The sequence below is a fragment of the Elgaria multicarinata genome, chromosome 4 (assembly GCF_023053635.1).
Source record: "Elgaria multicarinata webbii isolate HBS135686 ecotype San Diego chromosome 4, rElgMul1.1.pri, whole genome shotgun sequence".
NCBI lineage: Eukaryota > Metazoa > Chordata > Lepidosauria > Squamata > Anguidae > Elgaria > Elgaria multicarinata.
In genome coordinates, this window is record NC_086174.1 from 79052363 (window position 1) to 79066573 (window position 14211).

Here is a 14211-nt window from a genome sequence, read left to right on the forward strand (position 1 = left end):
CTGGGCCACGATTCCCCCCCGATGTCCCCTGGGCCGCGATTCCCCCCCGATGTCCCCTGGGCCGCGATTCCCCCCGATGTCCCCTGGGCCGCGATTCCCCCGATGTCCCCTGGGCCACGATTCCCCCCCGATGTCCCCTGGGCCACGATTCCCCCCCGATGTCCCCTGGGCCACGATTCCCCCCCGATGTCCCCTGGGCCACGATTCCCCCCCGATGTCCCCTGGGCCACGATTCCCCCCGATGTCCCCTGGGCCACGATTCCCCCCCGATGTCCCCTGGGCCACGATTCCCCCCGATGTCCCCTGGGCCACGATTCCCCCGATGTCCCCTGGGCCACGATTCCCCCCGATGTCCCCTGGGCCACGATTCCCCCCGATGTCCCCTGGGCCACGATTCCCCCCGATGTCCCCTGGGCCACGATTCCCCCCGATGTCCCCTGGGCTGCAATTCCCCCCATCTCCCCTGGCCTCCATTTCCCATCCCCCCCATTTCCCCTGACCTCCGTTTCCCACCCCGATGTCGCCTGGCCTGTTTCCTGCCCCCGATCTCCCCTGGCCTCCGTTTCCTGCGCCCATCTCCCCTGGCCTCCATTTCCCGCGTCCCTGATCTCCCCTGGCCTCCGTTTCCTGCCTCCGATCTCCCCATGGCCTCCGTTTCCTATCCCCCATGTCCCATAGGCTGTGATTCCCACCCCCCATGTCCCCACCATAGCCCTGATGGCCGCCGCTTTTCCCGGCTACTCGGGAGTAAATGTGGTAGCTGGGAAAAGCGGCGGACCTGGCTACACGCCTGTGGTCTTGGGCTCAGCCCGAGACTGCGGGAAAAAAGAGCCAGAAGTGGTGTCGGTTACCCCGGGTCCAGGAAGGGTTCACCCCTGCCTGAGCCTGGGATACCCTGTGCGTCATCTGGATGCACAGGGGTGAGCCTGGGGCTTGCACCGGGCTAAAGCCTCATCTAGCAAGGCCCTAAATTTGTGTTAAAAAAAAAAGGACCACAAGTCTGTGGAATCCATGCGACTCCGGAAAAGCTGGCCTGCTGCAGGATCCGTGGATTGAATTCACAGAAATCAGAACTCCTTTGATTCTGTTGCGGGTTTTCTCCAACATCCCTAATTGTGTGCCCTATTTGTTTACTTGTGACCATTATTTAAATCATGTGTTCCATTCTAAAAACAATAAAATAAAATGTGAAACGCAATTTTATATAAAAAGCTGTCAAACGTAAAGAAAAAATTTAAAAGATTTGTTAATTGACCTGGTATTATTATCGTTCTTGCTTAGGAACATTTATTGTTATTAATAATAAGCTTATATCAATATGTCTTTTGGACTTTCTCCTTTTGTTATCAGAACCGCTCCTCTTCTTCCCCCCCCCCCCCAGGTTCAAGTACTATCCTAATCTCTACACTTTATGTGTGTGTGTGTGTGAAGTCATTGCAGCTTTACGGACACCTCATCATGAATCTCAGATCTGGCTTATCGTCGACTGCGTGTGAAAGGTAAATGCACCTCGTATCAAAATGCAAAGCACCACTATTATGTGTCATCAGACAGGACGGAATTTCCCTGCCTCCCAAGGTATTTTGGTCACGTCAGAGTGGGAGTACTAGAAATTATACATGAGCACAATGAGGTGGGGAAACACATTGGAGACTCTTTGAGAGGAATATGGTGGTTGCAACTGGTTTTCCCCCTGGTTAAGCGTCGAGCAGCTTTGAGTGGGTTGGATCATCTGTGGTCACATAAGCATTTTAAAAATAACTAAACTGTTAGGTGGGCTGATTGTTGATGTGGGGGCAACATGGTGTGTCTGACTCTGAACTTACCCTAAAAGACAGCAGCATCACTGACCAGTCTCATTGTGTTTGGTTTCCTATTTTATCAACCACTGCTGATATAATGTCCAGAAGAGAGAGACTGTGCATCATGTGGAGCAGACTTCCCCAACCAGATATCTTCCAGATGTTTTTGATTACAACTCCCAGCAGCACTGGCCTTTGGCCCTGCTGGCTGGGGCTGATGGGAGTTGAAGTCCAAAAGGTTTTGATGTGGAAGGTTTTGGGGACATATCTTACATTGCAACAGTAAGCGAACCTACTCATATTCCAACCATACCCAGCCACATAACAAAACTCATTAATACATCCTAAGGAAATAGCATGATGTCAGACAACTTTTTCATGTTTTTACCTAACTCTTCCTGACAACAATGCATCACACATACATCACATGGAGCTGATCACTGATTTGTTCATGGATGAGTTCATATTGCAACCCTGTCCATGTCTATTCAGAAGTAAGTCCCATTGAATTGAATGGGATTTAGCCCCGCTTGTCTGACCTTGCCAAGGGATTTGCCAAAAACCTTCTTTGCCTCGTTTACCTCCAAGGAAGAAATCCTGTTCAATTCAGTGGGATCTACTTAGCTCCTAAAGCGACAGAAACCCCCAAGAAAACGATCCTTAGAGGAGGTAAAGGAAACCGCTAAAGCCATTCTCTCCAGACGTAAGTGGCTTCCTCCCTATTAGTAAGTGTTGCAGCCTTAAGAATGCAGTTTTGTCCATACTTACCTGGGAATAAGAACAGTTGAAGTCACTAGGACTTACTTCTAAGTAGACATACATAGGTTTGCACTGGTAATCACCTCTATTGCTTTTGAAACAGATTCTTTTTTTAAATGCTTCCCATTTAATTTTTTTTTAAAAAAAACCCCAAACATGTCTATTTCTGATGTCTATTTTTCTCTCTCTCTTTTTCTTTTCACTTCTGTCTTTTCTTTGTTTTAGGAAGCTATGGGGATAGGATGGCATGTGTGTGTGTGGGGGGGGAATGGTTTGATGAGGAAAATTTCAAAAATTCCTAAAAATCAAAGTCCTATTTAAGAGCTATCATGGTGCCAAGTTTCATCTCTTTACCTTTAAAAATGACGGTGGTGTAAGCATTTTTGTTAATTTCCATAGACTATAATGGAGCAGATCTGAAAACAGATCGGAGCTCCGATGAACCTCTGATGAAGTGGGGAGTCAAAGCTACTTCAAAAATCAGATCTCTGCTTCGACTTTCAAAGCAGAGCAGAGTCGCTCTGCACAGCAGAGCTGAGTTGTGGATCTCTCCCCAAAATCCAGGCACTTTTCCAGTTTTTTTTTTTTTTTTAATTGCAGGGCCAGTTTGTGTAATTTGCCCAAATTTCAGCTACAATTTTCATAATTCATGCAAATGACGCAAATGGCTATTTATGGTTCCCTCCCCCCCCCAAACCCTGAAAAACATGAACTGGACCAACTTCAGTGGCATCACTAGACAGAATGCAAAGTGCCTCAGGTTGGGCCATAAGACAGCTCGACACACTCTCTAGTCTGAGTGACTGGAGTTCCAATGTGTTTTAATAAATAGAGTGGATGTGCAAAATGTGGAGGGTTTGGGTTGGCTTGTGTAGAGTGAATGTGCAAAGTGTGAGGATGTATGTACGTGTGTTCTTAAAGTTTGGAAGTTAATGTATGAATAGTCCAATGAACAGGGTGCTTCTTCTTCTTCTTCTTCTTCTTCTTCTTCTTCTTCTTCTTCTTCTTCTTCTTCTTCTTCTTCTTCTTCTTCCCCCAGATATGGGGAACTGTCAGAGCAAACCTGAAAACTTGTATCATGTTTGTGATATGTTGAAGGAAGTTTGGTGGCTTGTTCTACCATGGGTGTAATCCTTTCTTTTCTTTTGTTCAATATCATTGTGTTACCATGCTTGTAAGCATTACTTTTTATTTCCATCTGTATAAGTGCTTAAAATAGGGATGGGGGAATGTTTGGCCTTACAGATGTTTTAGCCATGCTGGCTAGGGTTGATGAAAGTTGTAGGCCAAAACATCTGGAGGGCTGCAAGTTGCCCAGCCCTGCTCTAGGCAGTGGGGTCAACTGCATGCAATATTGCTGAACGCACGTATTTATAGTTTTAAAAGACAGGGGTGGGGGGAAGGTGGCACCGCAGCTCTCATGACCCATCTTAGGTTAGAAAGTTACCTAGCTGAGGGTCTTGACCTACTTATTCAAGATGGGTGTATTACAGCATTTTCATTACAGATGTATGAAAGAAAGAAAAAGCAGAAACACGTTTTGTATCATATGTCGAAGAGCACTCAGAAGTGATGCATTCCAAGCTAAAGTAAAGACTGTTGTTAGCATCACTTGTGGCAATATTGTTAGTTTTCGGCATTCCTTTCCTTTCTCTTTCCAAACTGTTGCTTGTGTCCACCATCTCAGCACAATCAACTGTCAACAGCAACCAACCAACCAACTCACCTCACAAAACAAAACAAAAGCAAAAAGCAAAATAATCTCTCTTTGCTTATTTATCTATCCTTTTTGAACTCCACCCAGGGCTGTGTACATTTTATCTTCACAACGATCTGGTGAGGTAGATCATACTGAGGCACAGCGACTTGCCTTAGGCCACTGCACACTTGTGGGTTAAGGAATCATTTGAACCTTTGTCTCTCTAGCTCAGAGCTTTCCAAACTGTGTGTCGCGACACATTAGTGTGTCAGCTGCAGTGTATAGGTGTGTCACGCGAACGTAACGAGAAACCTCTGAGTCTATGTGAAATAAGCAATACCAACTTTCATGCATTTTTACACAGCAAAGGTGCCGATTAGTATGGTGCACTAGTATATTCCCCTTCCGTCATATCTGTGTATGCATACCACGGTCGAGGGATCATACAGGTACTGCGCATGCGCAGTATGCATAATAGGGTCGAAACAGTTGATTCTGCGTCACTTCCGGTTATGCGGCTGCACCTGAAGTGACGCATTCGAGAAATTCCATGGGTCCAGTTTTTTGATAGAACACCATCTCAACCGCCGCTCGATCGCAGCTCTACAAAATTGGTTCAATGTGAAAAGTCTTGGAAATGTATGTTATAATCTTGCAAATCATATATTTTAAAAAATATAAATGAAAGGTTTTCATGAGATATGTTGTGTCCCCATACATTTCATTATTACAATTTTTGTATGTGTCCGTATCTCTTATAAGGGGTTAGTTTAACCTCCAGTTTGCTAGTAAAACTGAATTACTGTGTGGTGAAATGATGCATGTCTAAAAAGTGTGTCGCCAACATGAAAAGTTTGGAAAGCTCTGCTCTAGCTAAAGTACAGCACACCAGTACTTCACAGTCGCTGTTTTTACAACAACATCTGTAACAATGTATATCACTCATTCATTAAAAATCGCTTGGGTTTAAAATTCCTGGCATTCTTGAAATCTGTTCATTCCACTTTCTGTTTTGTTCTTATTGTGGGGGATTGCAACACCTCTCATTGATATCCTTTTAGGTAGAATTTATGAATGGGGGTGGGAGGAAGGGAAAGTCTTTCATTTCTTTCTCTCTCTCTCTCAAGATGAGTTCTGACCGACTGCCCTTTGTAGCGGGTCTGAGAAAACCCTACTTGTCTGCGTCTGCCAGCTGACTGAATGTCGACAGGAAGTGTACAGCCGTGACAAGGCTGGAAAGTACAGAGTGAATAGAGAGCTGCTTTTCTTTTTCTTTTTAAATGTACACTGTAACCGGCTGTGTGTGTGTGTGTGTGTGTGTATCTGTATCTGTGTCACAAGATTAGAAAATCCAGTGACATATGGTATTTCTTACACAACACACTTTGGAACCAGGCTTTGTGATATCACTGAATTTTTTATAAGGAAAACTGTGATTCATTCAGCAGAAGCAAGGGCTTTATTCTTACGAATGGGATTCACTTTACAAGAATGTCTTTGAAATCTTGCAGTTCTCATCAATTTAGTGGAAGGCCCTGATTTCAAAAGTTCTGTCTTCAGAATTTCCTTGTTTTTGAAATGTCATCCTTGGACAGAAAAAGGTCTGCCTTCCAAGGCTTATGCACATATTACGTTTGATGGCGTGTGTTTTTCTCCCAGTTTGACCAAAGGATGTGGCATTATGATCTTTGCAAAATAGTTTGGTTTTTAAAAAATAAGTATATCCTGTTTTTTAAAAAATAATAATACAAAGAGGCTCACAAATCAGTAAAGATAACACAATTATCAAAATCTTCAAAATCAAACATAATATTTTTAAAAACCCAGGATAAAAAAATAAATATAAGTCAATCATAAATCATAAATCAAAACATCAGCATAAAACAATAAATATCAGTCAATCATAAATCATAAGTCTTCTAGAACAAGAACATTTTCATCTAAAAACAGGAAGAGTGGAGACTTGGCAGATCACTCTGGGGAGAGAATTCCATGACTGTGGTGCCACCACTGAAAAAAACCATGCTCCCAGTACCTACTGGCTGAATCCTTGGCCTTTGATAGGCTCATATGGTCACAGGTAGCCCTTAAAATAACCTGGTCCTAGGGCATTTCGGGCATTTCAGCCCAGCACTAGCACTTTAAATTGACCACAGTTACCAATGTAGCTGGTGTAAGATAATGTAATATGTGCTGGCCATCTTTCTCCCTCTAGCTACATTTTAAATCAACTGAAGTTTTCAAATGCAGTTTTCAAACTACAGCCTGGACTCATGATAACTGAGGCCAGGTTCACCTCCAGGTAGGATATGGTCATAACTGGTGACACCTAGCTACAGACACACCTGAGCATCCAGAGATACGTTATTTTGGGATGCATTAATAGAAGTATAGCTTCCAAATCGTGTGAAGTACTGGTTCCCACTGGTTAGGCCTCATTTTGAGTATTATGTTCAGTTCTGGGCATCACACTTCAAGAAGGATACAGACAATCTGGAAGGGGTTCAGAGGAGGGCAACGAGGATGATCAGTGGTTTAGAAACAAAGCCCTACGAGGAGAACCAAAAAAATAGGGCATGTTTAGCCTGGAGAAGAGAAGATTGAGGTGAGACATGATAGCACTCTTCAAATACTTGAAAGGTTGTCACACAGAGGAGGGCCAGGATCTCTTCTCGATTATCCCAGAGTGCAGGACATGGGCTAATGCTCAAGTTACAGTAAGCCAGATTCCGGCTGGGCATCAGGAAAAACTTCCTGATTGTAAGAGCAGTACGACAATGGAACCAATTACTTAGGGAGGTCACGGGGTCTCCCACACTAGAGGCATTCAAGAAGCAGCTGGACAGCTATCTGTCAGGGATACTTTGAGGTGGATTCCTGCATTCCTGTATTTTAGTTGGATCTGATGGCCTTATAAGCCCCTTCCAACTCTACTATTCTATGATTGTATGATAACAAAAGGTCCAAGAGAAACCCCAAAACATGTACTTGTTTCTTGAAGGGAAGTGCAACTCCATCCAAAACAGCTTGCATGCCTCCACCTAGTCTAGCAGATGTTCTAACCAACAGCACTTGCTCACTGTTCACTGTCATCTAGTCCAAAGCTGACTCCAAGCATTGGTTCAGAATTTCCATTGCCTCCCCAGGATTGGCCAGTGGAAACGAGAGGTAGAACTGAGTGTCGTTAGCATACTGATGACACCTCAGCCCAAACCTCCTGATGACCTCACCCAGGTTTCTGCCAGGCATGGAGGACAAGATGGAACCTCTGAGGACCGCATAAGCCAGAGGTCAGGGGGGGGTTGAACAGTAATCCTTCAGCACTTCCTTCTGGGAATGGTGTTCCAGAAACCACTGGAGCCACTGTGCCTCCTCCTAGGCCTCCTCTGGCAAGGCGATCCAGAAAGATACCATGGTTGATGGTACTGAAAACTGCTAAGAGGCCCAGGAGAATCAACAGGGTTGCATTCACTCTGTCTATCTCCCGGTGCAGGTCATCCACCACCAGGGCGATCAAGGCAATACATCAGTCCCTAGACCAGACTGGAATGGATCTAAAGAACGATGGAATAATCATTAGTACTTAAAGCTTTATTGCACCAGCCTTATAGTCTGCTTTCGCTGTGAAATCAATTCAATGGGCTCAGATGATGCCAACCTTATAATCTGCTGTGGGGGCAAATTGCATTCAAGGTACTCACATGACGGCGACCATGTCCTGCTGTGATTGCGGTCCTTCCCCCACTCCAAGTGATGTATTTTGGTGCTCAGAAAGTCCGGTTCTTTCTGTTATGTGAAAGCACCCTGCTCAAACGGCAACATGTATTTTCATCCCTCGTTTTGAATCTGTGTGCTTTCAAGGGGCGAAATTGTTGAGGGGCATGCCTTTTCTACACCAGGTGTTTTTAAATTCCTATTCAAATCCTTTCCTCCTGCTGCTTCTTGGCTGCTGGGTCTATTGCTTCATGACTTGCTTTTGGTGGGGGAAGCGAGAGGGGATGCATTGGTAACATCATAGAGGGGGGCTGTGCAGCTTCTCTCCCCTCCCCTTTCCCTCTTGATTGGAGGTGTGTGACAAGGGGAACACAATGCAACCTCCAGTGGCAGGTAATATGAGTTTTAGTTGATTAATCAATTGAACTCTATGGGATTTTAAAATGGAAATTAAACAAATGCTTACAACTGTGTAAGTTTAAAAGATAAAGAGAACAAATTGGCACATTAATAGCTATTAAGGAGGGCTTTCAGCATACCAAATTTTAATCAGATTGGGTCATCCATTGATTTTTTTAATGATTTTTTAAAATTTCCCCCTTAAACCTTTTTCCTGGTAGTTCACTAATACGAACGAGCATAGGAGTGAAGGAGCGCAGTCCCATTCCTTTGATCATGTGAAGCTGAGTGGGGGATAGCAGGAGACACAAACAGGGGGAAGCACAGATGGAAATGAGCACAATGGGGGATTGCTAAACATGGGGGGAAACCGAGTGTGATCAGTGCTCTTTACCCCATCCAAGCAAGGATAGTTTCAGAAAGACCCACTTCACTTATCGTACCCATGTAATTTTTATGTACACACACACATACACACACGCCCCTGAACAGCATGGGATTTCACCCAGAAAAGCAACTGCAATCAGGTATGTGTGAATGGGCTATCTGTCAAAGCACTTGTTCCATCAATGCCTGGATACTCCTGTATAATAACCTTGTTCTTCAGCAGCAGCTCTGAGGGCACGGTGTTCAGTAACAAGAGAAGCAAATCACAGTGCAAGACCCTGTTTTCCAACGGGGAGTTGTCCCACTTCAAACAACCAATAAACTGTAGGGGGAGGTACAAAGGAGATTTGGGGGGTGGGGATAACAAGGTGTGCGAGTGAACCTCAACGGATCACAGCAACGTGCTACAGCAGAAGTGTAAGTTTGCAAGCTTTCATACGCTATATAAACGCTGTATAACTGAAGCGGGATAATATGAGGAGAAACCAAGACAAAAGTGTAGGTGGGATGAAGCTTTTAGTTGCTTATTTAACAGACATCAGAGGCAGGCTGAAGAAAGAAGGCCCTTCTGTTTCCTTTCCACCTACTGCTGGAGTGAGAGAATACACTCCCCTGCCACCTCCATATTCATGTGGGGCTGGCTGCAGCTCACTTGCACATTTTTCCGATGGTGAACTTCTTTAGAAATGTACCACAGCCCTTGTACAGCAGGCAGAGTGGGTCTCACATCAGTTAGAGACAGTGACAGTCCCCAGGCCTGTTGCTGAGGGGGACTGTGTAAAGCAGGTGTGATGGAGGATGTGGCTTGGAATTTCTTCTTCTTCACCTAAATGATTTCCTGTGGGTTTCAGTGGCAGGAGGTTCTGGCAGCCTAACGAAAATCTCCAAACTATAAAGCTGAGGCTACGCAAAAGCACGCTTCTGAGGAAAACCCCGTAGGTTAATTACACACTTCCCCTTTGAGCAGCATTCTTATCGCTCCGTGCTGGCAGAGCTGACTCTAGCAGCTGCTATCCTATCAGAGTCACACTGCAGTTATGTGTTTCAAAGCAGTACAGTCCCTGCTGTGCAGCCAGTTCTGCACATGTGCTGGAGGGTTGCTCAGTCCATATTGCACAATCAGGAAGTAGTCAAAGTGTTTGTTAAGGTTTCCTGCATTTGAGGTGAACTGGTGTGGTGCAGTGGGTGGGAGCATGAGCTGGAAAGGCAAGCTCTTGGTTCAAGCCCTCAGTTCAGAGGTGATAAGTGGGTAGGGTGACCATATGGAAAGGAGGACAGGGCTCCTGTATCTTTAACAGTGGTCTAGAAAAGGGAATTTCAGCAGGTGTCATTTGGATGCATGCAGCACCTGTGAAATTCCCTCTTCATCAGAACAGTTAAAGCTGCAGGAGTCTATCAATTCCATCATCCAAGTCGTCAATAAAAATATTGAATAATACTGGCCCAAGACAGACCTGCATTTATGGCACCTCATTTATTACATTTATATACCGCCTCATAGCCAAAACTCTCTGGGCAGTTCACAAAAATTAAAAATCACTGAAATATGTTATACAAAGTACAAAAAGAAAAGCATTTACATAAAAAGAAGAAGTTGTAGTCCAAAGCAACAGGGGGGCACCAAGTTGCCTAGCCCTGTTCTCCAAAATGTCGTAAGCTGAAGAATTAGCAACATGCATCTAATGAGTGTGACTGGACGCATGCCTATACTTGTGCAATTCAACCTTTTTAAAAGGCTATGATCATGACAAAAAAAAGAGGCAGGATGAATGTCAGTGCTCTGTCTGGACCAGCTATGGGATGGCTTGTACTCTTTTTTATTTTTATGTAACCTCTCTCCCAAATAGAAACGGACTGCCCAAGAGTGAGGCCTCGATTCAGCTCAAGAGAATCATCACTAAGGGGCTGTCTATATGTCTTCTTTGCCCTGCAATGGCTATACGGTGGCACTGCATTGGTTATACGATGCAGTGCTACCGTGCGCAGAGCTTTCCTTGAAGCTGTGAATTAAAAAAGTTGGTGACTTACCCAGCTTTTCCCTTTGAAGCGAGGTCATCACAACCCTTCTGCTGTGTGACCTCACTCCAGTGTCAAGCCAGGGCTATTTCAGGGCGGATGGCAACCATTGATTGGCTACCTGAAGCTGGGCAAAGGACAGGGAGTGGGCCCAATGTGCCAAATGACTGCTGGAAAGTCCCTGCTGCCTCTGCAATGAGGATTATCTGCCACCATCCCGCAGCAATGAAATTGGAATTTGGTGGCAAAGCGGCGCCGTGAAGGCAAGCACGAAGTCTCATTAAATGCAATAGGACTAGAAACAGTGGCAACTATATTGATCCATTAGTTTTAATAGGACTGCAACTCCCATTAGCCCTGGCCAGCATAGCCAGTGGTGTGGGGTGATGGGAATTACAGGGAGAGGCAGGTAACAAATAAATAAATAAAAAAATAAAAAAATCACCGTCATCATCCATTATCACCATCATCATTATCACCATGATCCATTATCATCATCATTATATCACTATCATCACCCCTTATCATCCCTCATCATCATCATCATCATCATCATCCATTATTACCGTCATCATCCATTATCATTATCACCATGATCCACATGGCTGAGGGGGATGAGATGGGAACTCTGGGCTGTGCTGGCCCAGCCGCCTGCCTGGGTAGCAAAATCCAAGCCGCCCCCGCCTCGTGGCTGAGGATGGGGCAGAAGATGGCTGCACTGCAGCTAGCCCAGGCCCTGCTGCCTGGGCCGGGTAGCAAAATCTGAGCTGCCTCGTGGCTGAGGATGGGGCGGAGGGATGGTCATATTGCTGTCTCAGCCACCCAGGCTGGGCAGCAAAATCTGAGCCGCCAGACCTCGCAGCTAAGGATGGGGCAGTGGAGTATGGCCCCGCTGCAGCTGGCCCAGGCCAAAGCCCCACTCAGCCCTTGGCGCACATGCTTCCCCCTGGGCACATCTCGAGTTGCCCTCCTCGCTAACAGCAGACGCAGGCCCGGCCACCTCTTCCTATGGAGGGCCTCATGTGGTTTCAGGCCCAGGGCCCAGGCTGGACAACTGAGCTGCGCCATGCCTGAAGAGATAGGGCAGGATGGCCGCATTCCCAGCCACCTACCTTGTGTGCTGCTGCTTCTGGTCGTTGCCTGCTGCTACTACTGCTGCTGAGTCTTGCTGCTCCCGCGCTGGCTGCTGCTTCTGCGCAGAATGCAGAACAGCCAGCCAGCTGGCTCTAAAATCATGCGAGATCTCGTCTGGGCCTAGAAGACTCCCCGGAAACTGAAAGTCTCGCCGGAAGTCTCATGAGACTTCCGATTTTCTTGTGGAGAAGGCCAGACTGACGGGGAAAAGAAGGCCAACATGAACCGCAGGGCCGGACACCCCTGTTTTACCGGTGAGTTTTCCCTCCACTCTGGTTGGTCCGGTTGGCATTCTTTTCCTGGAGATGTCCAGACTTCTCCAGTGGGTATTGTGATGCTATGCTGTGTTGGGTACTCAGATCAGGCACCATAAGTTGTCATAGTGTGTGCTGGGGGGAGTTGTGTGTGTGTGTGTGTGTGTGTGTGTGTGTTTGTGCCTGGAGTCCTGAGGCCAGGGAGCCTTTTAAGATTGGGGCAAAGAAGAGTTAGCAATGTGCCCAACTCCCTAGGAGTGTTGGAGACAGGCTGTTTTGTGCAAAGTACTCCCTTTGCATGCAAAACCCCTTTCCCAAAGTCCTCTTCACAAAAGTCACCACCTCCCCTGGGAACTTTAAGTATGCACGACATGGAGCCTGAGAGATCTAGCTCCATGCTGTGTATTCTGTTACCTGAGTTGTGCGAGGTTTATATAGGGTGACCAAACGTCCGGATTTGCCCGGACGTGACCGGAAATCCCGCCCTCAAGTGGGATCTGGGGGGAGATTTCAAAATCCCCCCAAATGTCTGGGAAAATCGGGGCCCTGGCCCAGGCCTGCGTCCCCCAGGGACGCTCTCCCCTTCTCCTCTATGGTGGCGCAAGCGCGCCAGCACAGAGGAGAAGGCCGGCGACGCTGGGGGGAAGGAGCTGGGAGACCTGTTCTCCGAGAACGGGCTTCCCAGCCCCCACCCCCAAGGACACTCTTCCTTTCTCCTCTATGGTGGCGCAAGCGCGCCAGCACAGAGGAGCAGGCCAGCGTCGCTGGGGGGAAGGAGCTGGGAGACCCGTTTTCCGAGAACGGGCTTCCCAGCCCCCGCCCCCCAGGGACGCTCTCCCCTTCTCCTCTATGGTGGCGCAAGCGCGCCAGCACAGAGGAGAAGGCTGGCGTCGCTGCGGGGGTGGGAGCTGGGAGACACGTTCTCCGAGAGCCCAGGTGGTGGCACAAGCCCGGCGGCTCAGGCAGTGGCGCTCCGAGCCTGGTGACCCAGGCAGACATAGCAGCAGCTCTCAGGAAAGAAGGTATGTGGCTGTGGCAGGCTTGCTTCCTCCCTCCTGGCCAGGTGTTGTTTCCCTCTAGCTTGTTGTTTCCCTCCCCCGCCTACAGCTGATGCCTGCCTTCATACGATGATGATGATGATGATATTGATGATGATTATGCCTTGGTTGAGTAAGTATTGTATTTTTAATGTTATTTTATTGTTTGTCTTGGGTGTGTGTGTGGCTGTAGATTATATTATTTTGCATTTGGTGAGTGTGGGATGGATTTATATTCTTCCCCTCCTCCCATTAAGTGTGTGTGGGAGTTTTTCTTTTCTTTAGATTGTCTTGGGGAGGGTGTGGAATTTTTTCCATGTTGGGTGAGTGTGCAGGGGTGTATGGATTTTAATTTTTATTGCCTTTGATGAGCAAGTGTGATGTGTGTGTATTATTGTTGTTATTTTACCTTGAATGTGTGTGTGTGTGTGTGTGTGTGTGTGAGAATGAATTTTTATTTTCGCCTTAGGCTTTCAGATTATGGTTATTTTATTGTGTGGCTTTCTTTTTGTTGTACTAGATTTTTCCGCACTTTTCAATTGCTTTATTTTTTTCAGTGGTAGGAGTATGCTGAATCTGTGAGTATGGGGATAGAGTGTTAAATGTTAGAAAGGTGAGACTATGGCCATCAAGTGAAAGATTTGCAGTCAAAAAAGATATTTGAGGGAAGGGGAGACTATATCACACAGAGTATAGCAAAAGATTCAAAGTACAGCAGAAGCTACAAAAGTAGGCGTGAGTGAAGTTAATTTCAGATACACTGAATGTCTCACTTGTTCTTTATTCCAGTGATTTTAACATTAAGATGTTATGTAGAAGAGGTTTGTCTTAATTGTGTGCTGTGAAATCAGACATGTGACCAAGGCCATGTTTGGGTGGGAACGCCCCTTTGGGGGCTGGACATTTTGGTGAGCATGCCCCCTTCGGGGCTGGACTTGTTGGTGGGCATGCCCCTTCGAGGCTGGACTTGTTGGTGGGCACGCCCCCTGGGGCGGCCATGTTGTCGTCCT